Source organism: Euprymna scolopes, chromosome 23 (assembly GCF_053919585.1).
Source record: "Euprymna scolopes isolate OS-2025 chromosome 23, ASM5391958v1, whole genome shotgun sequence".
NCBI lineage: Eukaryota > Metazoa > Mollusca > Cephalopoda > Sepiida > Sepiolidae > Euprymna > Euprymna scolopes.
Window position 1 is genome coordinate 7,126,664 of NC_136504.1, and position 13,760 is coordinate 7,140,423.

Consider the following 13,760-nt stretch of genomic DNA (forward strand, 5'->3'; position numbering starts at 1 on the left):
AGAACGAATATCGTTGAGGAAGTAACAGAAACTCTCTGTTGACTGTTGCCTAGAACAACGCGGTTGGAACAAATCATATTAAAATTAAAGCAGATAAAGACTGAAGAAATATCATCGATAAAACACAAGGATGCAGTAATAATAGACCTTGCGTACAGATAGACAAAACAATAAGAACCATATGGTAATGGTGCAACCTAACCGAAAAGGAATATAATTACAGGCACGACTGTATCTAGAAAATAGTACACTGGGAAAACGGAAACCACAAAATGGTTTAAGAGACTGAGATTCAACTAGGCAAATTCATCCAAGCGATAATACGAAACCTATTATAAAATACTAGAAGAAAGGCAACTATAAATGTATAGATCTTACTGTACTGGGCATGCCACATGGTTGACGTCAAAGAGATAGGCAAACAAAACAAATATGAAGAACTTTCCAAAGAATTTAAAGGAATATGACATCTAAAGTCTACATAATACTTGAAACGAAAATATCTTAAGAATTTGAATAAGAAAAACATCTTAATCGACAGAATGATTGCGAATATGAAGCGGACGGTAATTCTAGAAAACGGGTGGAAACTTAAGCAAAACCTCGAATGCTAACCGGAAAATAGAAATTAAACAAAAAGATACAATAAAAACTAAACTCACAAAATTTTAAATTGTAAAAATATAAAATGAATAAATTCGAAGCAAAGATCGAGGGGTACTACAAGGCAAGGAGAATGAAAATACCGAGGAGATAAAACACTAACTTGGCCTCATCTGGAGTAATGCGAAGTTATTTGAGACCTTGCAGAAGTTTACTCCTACACAAGCGAAGAGAAAAGGACATCTCCCACCAGGAAAACTGGGAGACTTGTTGTCACCTAGACGCCAGAGAAGACCAGTGATCAACATGTGATGATAAACTGTGTACGAACTACTAAAGCGCACAAATAATAATAATAATAATAATAATAATAATAATAACAATAATAATAATAATAATAATGATAATAATAATAATTATCAATATTATTAATAATTATTAATAATAATAATTAATAATAATTTATAACAATAATAACAATAACATTAATAATAATAATCGTTATAACAATAATAGCAATAATAATAATAACAATAATCGTTATAGCAATAATAATAATAATAATAATAATAATACTAATAATAATCGTTATAACAATAATAATAAAATTTAATAACAATAATAATAATAATTAATAAAAATAATAATAATAATCGTTATAACAATAACAACATGGACACTGAAACTGACTGCTGATGAACAATACATAACAGAAATTAATATGCAAAGAGGCATCTTCCAAGGAGATTCACTATCACCATTACTGTTTATCATAGCCATGATGCCCCTGAACAATATACTGAAAAAGTGGCAAGCCGAATACAAATTATCTAATAAAGACGAAAAAATAAACCTCCTGATGTACATGGACGATATGAAACTTCTAGGGAGGACGGAAAAGGAAGTAGATACACTAATTAACATAATCAGAATGTTCAGCCAGGATATTTAAGGGGAGTTGTGATTGGAAAAGTGCGCACTACGAATTATAAGAAAGGAAAAACTGGAAACGACAGAAGGAATGGAAGTACGCAACCAAACGGAGATGAGGGCACTAGGGGAACGAGACGACTATAAATACTTGGGAATTCTGGAAGCAGCCACCACGAAGGAAACAGACATAAACGAGAGAATTGGAAGTGAATACCACAGAAGAACAAGAAAATTCCTAAAAACTAAATTAGTTAGCAGAAACCTAATAAATTCCAACGAAAATCAATGGTGAAAAACTGTTGCAATGATGCGAATTTATTTGCAAATGTTATCAAAAAAGGTGGAGAGCACTGGAAATCTGGGGACACTTGATTTCAATCAGCTTCCAGGTAATTCCACAAATTGTTTCAATGGGAAATTGTTGATAACCTGTGTGAAGATCATAGTAAGCCAATAATAATAATAATAATAATAATAATAATAATAATAATAATAATATACCCCAAATTCCTAGAAACTAAATTATGTAACAGAAACCTATAAAAGGTATAAATGCATGGGCAGTATCACTAGTAAGACACCCTGAAACGTTCATAGAGGGGATCATAGAAGAACTGAGACAGCTTGATCAGAAGACCAGGATACTTCTGACCATAAAATGCACTACGCCATAAATATCGATGCTGACTGACCGAAAGGCAAAGAAGCAAAGAGAGGACCGGTTTGTATGACAGACTGTGTGAATTACACACAAAAATAGAAACATACTAATAATACAAAATAGTGAAAGGATTATCATGGCAGACATTGAAAAAATCAACAAAACAGAAAACAGAGAGAATCAAGATAAAACGAGAAAAGACACATGAGAAGAGAAACAACTACACGGAAGATCCATAAGAATAAAAAAAACATAAAATTACGAAAACACCTGGACATGGATGCGAAAAGTACATGTAACCCGAGAAACTGAATCCCTAATAACTGCAGTACAAGATAACGTCAATACAAAGACCGACAAAACACAAAAAGCAAATTCAGACTTTAAACCTTATAGCAAGTGAATGCAGCAAACTGGCTCAAAAGGAATACAAAAAACAGGCACGACCAAGTGAGAAGAGTAGTATACTGGGAATTATGCAAACAACTGCATCTCGAACGCATATACAAATGTTACACGCACAAGCGTAAACAGTACTTGAAAACGAAAATCACAAAATCCTATGGTACATGGATATCCAAACTTATAAACATATAAAAGAAAGTTGGCCGGATGTTGTAATAATTGATAAAAAAGAAAAAGCGCTGTCATATCGTAGAGTTTGCTGTTCCAGATGACAACAACGTGAATATCAAAGGAAAGGAAAAAAAACGGAGCAAATACACAGAGCTAGCCAGAAAGCTGAAATGGGTATGGCTGATGAAGAAAATCAGATTAACACCAGCTATAGGAGGAGCACTAGGAACATTTTCGAGAAGGTTTTAAAAAGAATAGAAGAAATTGGAATAATAGTGATAGGTAGAAAGATACAACGAAGGGCATTAATGAAATTGACGTGACACGTGCTCATTAAAAATGTCTGCTTTCGCATAATGTCAAACGGACGAATTTCTACTATCGAAATATGTGAGAAAAAAGCAGATTACTAAATATTAGTTTGCATGTCGTACAGTTACGTAACTAGAAAACGGAGATATTAAACCTCGCATCGTGACAGGGAGCGAGAAGAAGACCTTAACAGCCATAGAAGTAAAAGTCCTCAATAACTTAAACTGAGCTGAAAAGGAACGTATAAAGAAATATGAAAATTTTACGTAATATGTGATAGAAATTTTACGTAATATGTGATAGAAATTTTACGTAATATGTGATAGAAATTTTACGTAATATGTGATAGAAACTAGAATCTTAGAAAAACGTCCATCATTTTATTTATCATAGAAGCGGCGGGACATAAAAAAAATGAAATTATTTGGCAGATACACTTGGTGAACAACTGCATTTAAAGAGACCGTTACAATCATTAAAAAAATCTCCAGTTTGGAATGCATGAGACAGCTAGTGAATGGTTGACATTCGGTAGGATGCCCCATCATATGCTATGGCAAATTTATAAAAAAAATTATACAAAAAGAGGATAAATGTGAAATTCTTAAGAATATTTGCTATTTATATATATAGGCTCCATTGTTTATTGGTTTTCATTCAGCGATAAGTTCTTTATCTGTATTTCCTGTCGCAGACAATGATTCTAATATTTCCTTCAATTTCCTACCGCTCATTGCCCCCAAACAATTAAAACCGGATTGTTAGAGCTCTTCAAATGGAGGAAATAAAAAGGTAGAAAAAGCAATACTTTTTGAAAAAGGTAAATGAATAGGACCGTCTCCATTTATTTACAACTCATTCGTCTTTTATAAATGTTATATTATCTCCATTCTTTATCGAATAAAGCCGGCATGTTATTTCATATGGCTGTTATTTTTAAGAATGCGGCTAATTCATGCTGAAAAAGAAATACAAATAAAAATGTTTAAAAATGCAAAAGAAAAACGCATATGAAAGAATATAATTGCTAAACGTAGAGTAAAAAAAAATCGAGCAAAATGTAACTTGTGGATGATATCCAGGGAAATAGATATTCTCTGTTGGAGCGTTAGAATCATTTGTTCGTCTCTCGTAAGGGATGGCAAATAGAACACTGCAGCGAGAGAGAATTTCTGCTTAATGCCAATTCAGATTGTTCCAGTGTAATGCACTGCGTCGCAAATCAAAGCGTCATTAGGTAAGAACAAAACTTAATAATTAAAATAAAGAAAAACAAATAAAATATAAGTGTTTTCAAGTCCCTTACCTACGCATGAGACCGAGATGGCCCGGACAGAATTACATCAAAAACTATAGTGTTGAGATACGTCTATCTAAACGCGGAGAATAAAATTTCGAACATAAGTGTGAAAGAATAGCAAAAAAGTAATTTAAACACAAAAGTGGTTCGCTTTACTTCAGTGCAAATTCTCAAGATTCCAGCAGACTAACTTCTTGAAGCTAACTTTTTGAAATATGTACATAGATGTTCGCATATTAGATTAAAGTACTGTTTTACCTCTCCAACGCTGATTTGTAAACAGTTAACTTTTCTTTTTTTGTACAAGTTGTTCGCCACTTATCAAGGCCAGGAAGCCACTCAAGGGTAAGAGTTTGCCTATTTAAATACGTTATCTTTCTTGTATTTTCTTTGGTTTTATGATTTAATGTCATGAATCCATCTTGTCTGGTTGAACATGCAGCTTTTAGCAGCTACTTCAGTTAACATCACATGAAGAAATTGCAGTATATCATCACAAAAGCCGGTGTGAGTAATACATAACAAAGAGGACCGTTTTCTGGGTCGCTAATACTGTGATTTTCAATATGTAGTAAGGGGTGAATTACAGAGACAATTATCCTGATGCCAGGTTGTCCTGACCAAATATAGAGAATTAAATACTCATATATAATATGTAGAAGACATTCATGTTCTCTTCACCTGGCATTAAATTTCTCTTTTTTGGTTGATTGTTTTTTTTCTTTTTGTTTTACGGCATCAACCTTTTTCAGGTTACTTAATGCCGAATTCAGTGATTTTGAAGAACAATTTTTTAATAGAGTATATTTCTTTTTTTAATTCGGTTTCTATTTAACACATTGTTGGGATCATAATAGGTACTACCAGTCCGGAGCAGAGTGGACCTGGGAGCAATGACAATTAAAGGATTGCTCCACACTCCCCAAAGCCCGAAAACTGGGGCCTCGCGATCGGATACAGTTTAAGGTCATATCTATGACCTTAAATTTCTCTAATGGCAACGAAAATGATATTTTAAATGAAAGTGCGACAAGAGATCGAAAATGATATTTCAACCACAATTGTGACATTGCTTCATTTAACTTCAGTTTAAATACTCAGAAAACAAGGGACTGTACACTTTCTAGAGTTTAAACTTGATTTCCATTTGAAATACATAGATATTCACATTTTCTATTGAAGTTCTCATTAATCGCTCAAAATCTCTTTTTTTACTAAGCTAATAATATAGGTCTCCTTCATACTAAAATTATACTAAAAGTATTTAACTGGTCAGTTGAATAAGTTATAGTAGACTTTTCTTGTGCTCTCATGGTTTTGCTGTTTCCAGGAAAAGAATTCTCTTTGTCCGCTGGAGTATTCAACTTAGTGTTGTTTCTTGAGTAGAAGTGCGCCATTCTTCAGAAAATGAGTATAAGTAAGCCAAATTTTATTCGGGCCGTGAATACTTCGTGATTTTGAATAATTATTCAGGGTTTACTTGTAGAAAAAAGTATCCTGATATCGTGTTTCCCGATAAACCCCAGTACAGAGAGAACTTCGACACTCAAGAATAATGTCTAGTAGGCATTTAATTACTCCTTTTGTGACACAATAACGAAGAATTTGTTATTTTTAAATAAGAATATTATGGCCAAAGTAGAATGTTGTTTTAAACTTTAGTCTTACATACCTAAAACCTCATGTGTTATCGAAATTAATCGGACTACTTTTTTAATCTTAAATATTATTTTCACAACGTTTAGAACGATTTAATAATAGTATTTCTCGAATCGTGGAAAATTGTAATCAAGGCATAGTATGTCGTTGCAGAAATTGATTTGTTAGATGTTTTACTGGCGTATTGGATATATCAAGATCACTTTTTCCAATTTCCGCTTTATGTTCTTTTTAGAGCATTTGTCTAGATTCATCAAAGTGTAATTGTCTGTTTTTGTTAATCGATAATCTCGCAGACACTGGCATAGAACCAGTTTTACAAAAACGGTTTAATCCATCCGCATAGGTTGTTGATTTCATTGATTGAAGGAGTGAGCTGTGCACAATTTTTTTAAAACTCCGCAATAAAGTATTGTTAGTTTGAGCTCATCTTGCGACAAGAGTCCTAAAACTGATTCTCTTGAATATCAATATAAATATAAATCGCTGTTGTAACAGTCAGATTCAGTGTATTACTATATTATATTGATGCTACTATAATAATTTATTGGACCGTCATTTTATGTTTTCAGTCTCTTGTTGCGTGTTCTTTTTATGTTAAAAACACCATTAGCGTTTAATAGCCCCGGAAACGTTTCAAGAAATGGCCACATGGTAATGTGTTTCCTTTGACACGTTTGCAATTTTGTTTTTACATAAACAAAACTTTAACCTCTCCGAGTGATCTAAAATGTTTTGCTGCTACAAAATATTAGGCTTTCGAGTTGTTGGTCCAATCAGTGTGGGTTGTATATTGCATTAGTTTAAATGAATTTCTGTGTGTCGGGCTGACTACTCTGATATTGCGATTGATGTTCTGGTTTTAATTTGTATAGTCTCTACTTTAATTGTTTGACATTTGCCTTAGTTTACGTTTGCTTGATGAACAAAAAAAGATCTCTTGGTTTCTATTCCAGGATATGATGCATCTGAACCTAAATGATGAGCAGGCTTCACGGCGATATTTATGGTTTCTACCACAACTGAAACATTCACGAATGTCAGAATGTTTTGTAAGTTTTATATCTTGAAAAGTAATTCTTCTATCTTTGTCAATGTTCAGCATGACCTTGGGCCTTTAAATAGATTTGGTGATACTCCAAATTAAAATATAAACGGATAATCTGTTGTTTTTGACGCCTTCCCTATTAAGTTAAATGCATTGACAGATTTTTCACAAGAAATGACACGCGTGTTATTTGTTGTTTTTTTACACGGTGGTCACCACATATCAAGGCCCGGAAGCCACTCAGGGGTATGGATTATTGCAAGTACAGTACGTTTGTGTGGAGATTTAATGAAGTGTATATTTAAGGGGGCGGTTCATTAGGAATTTGTTAACGTTGGACTTGAAGACATCCAGGTTGTAGTCAGGTGGGAAGCAGGCACACAGAACAGAGTTCTACAGGCGTGCAGTTCAAAGAAAGAAGCTTTGTTCATGGAATCTACGTTTTGATTTAGGCACATATAAAGAGTGGGGAAAATTTTTCACAGTCGATTCAGCTAGACGGGTGTTTTTCGTGAATGATTGGCTAGAGGTGACCAGAGATTGGAGTTCGGACGAGAATCTGCCATAGAAATAACGATAAAAAAAGGATAGGCTCGTAACGTCTCTTCTGTGGGAGAGAGGTTGCAGGGTAGAGAAAAAGGCATACCCCACTAAGCCACGAAGTCTATTTTGTACTCTGTCAAGGCAGGATAGGCTGTTTTTAGCAGCTCCTGCCCAGATATGGCAGCAGTATTCCATCCTTTGACGAACTTGGCTTTTATATAGATAGAGAATTGCATCAGTAGTTAGATATCTTCGGGAGCGGTAGAAGGATCGCACAATCTTTCCAGCGACCTTGGCAACAGACTTGATGTACGTGCTCCATTTAAGATCAAGAGTAAAGGACAAACGCAGAAGCTTGTCAAAACATGGAACTTCTCCAAGACGAGAGCCATCCATTTCAATTGATGCTAGATGGGAATCAGAACGTTGATGACGTAAAGATAGGAGTTTGATTTTGGATGCATTAAAGATAACCAGCCACATCTTCCCCGACTGAACCACGCGCTCGAGATCAGAGGAGAGAGAATCAGAGAGAACTTTGTCATTTACAGCCTTTGATGTGTTGCCGTAGATGGTCATGTCATCAGCATAGATGTCAACGAATGATTTAAGTATGTGTTTAGGGAGATCATTGATGTAGATCAGGAAGAGAGTTGGGCCCAGTATTGCCCCTTGATGGACTCCAGCATTAATACTGCAGGCCTCTGATTTTTTGCCCATCGACCACTACTATTATGAGCCTATCGGAGAGAAATGATTTAATGATTGAGAAAACATTTCCAGTTATACCGTAGCTGGAAATCTTGTGAAGTTGGCCCTTATGCCATAATTTGTCGAGGGCCTTTGATATGTCAAGAGCAATTTCCCTGGAAAGGAAACCTTTGTTAAGAGATTCACTAATCCTCTGAGATATAACCGCTAGCACGTCTGTGGTAGATCTTGCAGAACGGAAACCATATTGTGGGTCACTAAGAAGGTTATTTCTGCTGAGGTGGTTGACTATTTCTCTATTTAATATGGATTCCAGCAACTTACTCATAACACACAGGAGACTTATTGGTCTGTACTGAGAGGGAGATGACTTATCACCTGAATTCTTAAATACAGGGCATACTGATGAGGTTTTTCAGGGAGTCGGAAAGCACTTTTCCTTAAGGAAACGCTTAATCAATGTCGTAAGTATGGGAGCAAGTTCTGGTTGAAGCTTTTTTAACACTATAATTGGGATGCCGTCAGGACCAGTTGCTTTACTGTAATAAAGGTCATCGATTAGCTTGACGAGCTCATGCACAGATATTTGTATGTACCTAACGTGTTCTGTGTTATAGGAGGAAATATGGGGTAGAATTAGCTGCATAGGGTAGAATTAGCTGCAAAGTTCTTTGCAAATAGTTTGGCCTTGTATGGTGCTGACGAGATGATCTCTGGTCCTTTTTTAATGGTTGGGATAGAACGCACACTTCTGTTCAGGATCCTATTTGTTATTTGCCAAAACTTGTGGGAACCAAGCCGCTAATCAGCTACTTTGGATTTAACAGACTGGGCATATAGCTCTCTTGCATTTTTATTACTATTTTACAGTGCTTGCTGGCGTTCCTGACAGCAGCTTTAGTCTCAGTGCATCTATTACGTTGGTAGTTATGGAAAAAGTGATTTCTGTGTGCATAAGCAGCAGCACATTCTGGGGAGAACCATGGCTGGCTGTTAGGTTTTTGTTGGAATTTTTTAGATGGTGTGAATCGGTCTATGCCTACTATTAACCATTCGCTCAGATCTGATACTATAGAGGACACCTCCTTTTTGAACATGGGATGCAGATGTAAATCAGATATGAATGTACGGAAGCTATCCCAGTCACCCATAGAGTATCGGTATACAGTACGGTGGAGGGGTACGTCTGGGGACTTATTACATTTCGTTTTTATCTTAACTGATACGACCGAGTGGTCGCAGGATCCTAGAGGAGAATGAACGGAACATGAACATAGCTCAGGGGAAGTTGCGATAAAAAGGTCTAGGAGGCTTGCATATTGACCAGTAGTATCGGATACACGGGTGGGTTCGCGAACAATATGAGTGAGGTCATAAGCAATGGCAAAATCATGACAAAACCTCCCCTCATCGTCTGTCTTATTTTAATGGGTCAGCCATTCCACGTTATGGACGTTGAAGTCACCACAGATGTGGATTTTAGCAGAGGGATGTGCAGACAGGATGTGGTCTATTTTCTCAGAAAGACACTTAAAGATAGTAACTCCGTTGTTATGGATCCGATAGAGGGCAAATATAAATGCAGTGGTGTAAGCAAGTGCAACCCTGAAGCACATATAGGGTAAATTAGGATCTTCTCTAGAGATATCCCTGCCACACGGGAAGCCATCTTAAATGTAGGCAAGTATTTCATGCCCATGGCGATCTTAGGTGGTCGGATTTAGCTGTTAGGTTAGAGTATCCGTTAATTATGAACTCATCTAGGGAAGTGGTCGGCCCTATTCCAGTTTCGCTTGAAAAGACTATGTCCGGTTTCGTCTCTTGTAATTGGGTTTCATCCTCTGGAAGGTTGGAATGTAGACCCCTTATGTTGGAGAAGAAGACCTGGTAGTAGGGGTCTACGTTGGAAGATGGGGTTCTAGGTTTATTCGAGTTTTTTTTCTGGAGATATTTCATGTTGAGGTATTGGAATTTGTGGAACAGGTCGGCATACTTGGTTAGAGCAGGATAGAGAGGGAAAGTAAGAGAGAAAAGGACAGGAATTTTTTTTGTAGCACATGAAAAGGTAAAGCCGTAACAATTACCCACTAGTATGACATTGAGAGGACCCACGAGAGACTACTGCATGGTCCAGAATCCATTCGCCAAGTGTTAATACAGCAGTTCCATTACTTTGCGCCTGCTGATAGGACAGCCTCCTTAGTGGTTAATCCAAGGTTCGGGTTCCTGTCTATCAAGCGGATTACGTCAGCCCAGACAAAACGTTTACCTCCAGCACCCTTACTAGTGATATGACCATGAGGATAGAAATAGCGACAGAAAAATTTCCGACATCTCAGACTACTGTTCACAAAGTGCTACCGACATTTAAAGCAGCTTTTTCTTCGCCCTTTGTCAGAAAAATCACTCATTTGAATGAGGACTGAGGGAAAGTAAAGAAGAAGCGAGAGTTACTGGAACTGCCGATAACACGTCCACTGTATTATCTACTCTCCATTAACAAAAAACAAAAAAAAACGAGGAGGAGGGGAATGGGTACAAGGGACTTATTAATATCTACTTAGTAAGATCCGGTGTTAAATTATCAATTTAGGGCACTGTTGATGATAATCTCCCCTCCCGTATTAATGGGTTGATGTTTTTGGCGTTATCTATCTCGAGTTTGAATCATTGGTGCTTCACCTGAAAATTAAAATCCAATAATTAACTTATCAATTTGTGAAGTCGGCTTAATATTAATTTACATTTGAGTTTAGATAATTATTCAAGGTTTTAATTTGGGAGGTTCGTTTTCATAGGTGACTTTTTATTTGCTAATGTCACTGTATTATATTTCGAATATAATTGAAAACAAGACTAACTATATTGGATGGTTTGATTGGCTAGCCAGAAAGCTAGCATTTTCAATACAAGCAAGCTTATAGTAATAGTATATATGAAGTATATTTCTTAAATAAAGTCCTAACTTTATCTACTGTAATAGAGAAAATAATTCCCGGCATTTGTTTTTTGTTTTATCGCTAGTTTGCTTTTATGTAGCATTAGTGCACAGTGTTTTTACTATTTCAGTAGTAGTCGCGAGGGGGGAGGGTTACGAATCTCATCGTAAAATCTTGACAGGAAAAGTAGAGAGAAATAAATGCATAAATAAAACAAGAAAAACAAGTTTAAACAAGGCAACATGAAATGCATTGGTTAGGATGAATTTAAAATATTTAACGTCTGTTTGACATAGGTTCGGCGTCCGTTTTTGGCCAACTGGCATATTAGCGTGTCTTTCTAGAGCGGAAGAAGATTTCTATTTCCGGATAATTTGTGCCGCGTGCCTATCTATTTATAGAAGAAAAGTCGTTACGTTTAAATGTGTAAATATATTAAATTTACATTTTTTTAATAAAGTCCTAACTTTATCAATTGTAATAGAGAAAATAATTCCCGGCATTTGTTTTATTTGTCGCTAGTTTGCTTCTATTTAGCATGAGTGCACAGTGTTTTGCCTGTTTCGGTAGTAGTCGCTAAGGGGAGGGGATGACGAATCTCATCTTAAAAGTCTTGACAGGAAACGTAGAGACAATAAATACATATACATAAATAAACAAGAAAACAAGTTTAAAGAAGGCAACATAAAATACATTGGTTAGGATGAATTTAAAATACTTAATGTCTGTTTGACATAGTGCTAGTGTTTCCTTTGTATTTATCTATCTTTACTCACAAAAATAATTATGTAATCGCTTTCTCTTACTATTAGGTGGGTTAATGTCTGTAAATGTAGTTACATACTTGTTATTCTGAACTCGATTATTAAATATATTAGGCGCTGTTGCTTCCCGGTTTAATGGGAGAAGGGGTATATAACGCGGATAAAGCAATGAATATTATCTTGTAATAAACATCTGCAGTTTCCAGTGATAATAGTGGCAAGGAGATTTTACTACAAAAGAAGTTTCGTCGAACTTGTCAGATTCTGGTGACTCCAAAGATCGTGATGAGGAATAATTAAGACAAGCGAGTATATCTTCAGGTATTAAAGTCAGCACCTTTGCAGATGGAAATACATAGATAACATTGCATGGGATTGCCTGAGAACTTTCATCATCATCATCATCATCATCATCATCATCATCATCATCATCATCATCATCATCATCATCATCATCAAAGAAGGGAAAGTATCCAATGCTATGTCTCGGATTCTAAAGAAGTATAGGTAATGTCAGCTGAAGAATCGCATGTCATTTGCTTGAAAATGTGTTGTTGACAAAAATATATTACGAAAAAAATTTAAATACACACTAAATGAAGGTAAAATCATAATGTAATATTGCTGGAGGGGTGTACCGTAAGACTCACCCTACATATATATATATAAGCCAACAATCTTCGGTGAATCTAAAAGAAGAACTAACTAAAAAAATACAACGATTCAATACATTTGACAAAAGAAGCTGAAGATGTCTAAAAAATCAAAAGTGATTTATTCAAATCAGAGTAATGTTTTACCTATTTGTTGACAATTGAAAAGTTCTATATATCAATATTTAGTTTGAGAATTGACGAACAGATTGTGTCTATTAATATCATGCGCCCATTCATTGTATTCCTGTCAAATAAATCAGAGAAGTCGATAATTGAATTTTGTTTTTTTACTGCATTGAGAAACAAATACATTGTAAATGAAATGTAAGAAAATATGAAGAGTTTTTAATATCTTTAAATGTTGCAAGAAACCACTTAATTGTCTGTACTATGAATGGAAACAAGCTTCTGCCGAAAGAAATAAGTTTTCACGAAAAGAGGACACGCATGAACACTTATAAATGCTGCAAGGTGAATATAACTGGGTGTTTTTGAATTAGCAATGACAGGATAATAGCACATGTGCCTCTTATCAACAACGCACACTTCTCGAACTTTTAGAAAGTGGGAAGAGGAAACCAATATTCTTTTATTTCTATAATGCAAATAAAGTAGGAATAATCGTAGTCGACAAAATGGTCTAAAAATACACGTTGTGCTACAGGATGTTGGTATTTTGTAATATACTGATTATGTAATATATACTGATTATGGTAGTTATAAATGCATGGATGCTATAAAGTATTACATAGCTTTATCATTTTGTTAAAAAGATTAATTATTCAACTAATTAAGAGTCTTAGGCTCGCTTAGGTTCAGAAATATCGCAGGGTTATTTTAAAGTAATCTCTAAATCTCACAATTATCGTTTACTAAGTATGCAAAAAACTACTTGTAGCAAATGTACAATGAATTAAACTAGGATACTGTTAGTAAAATACAAACGGTGTAAAAAGCTAAGATATTGCTAAATAAATTTTCCTATAAAATTGTAGGAATAATCTGTTAGACTACACCAAATTGATATCTCATGTAATGTAATAGTTTTATTTTTA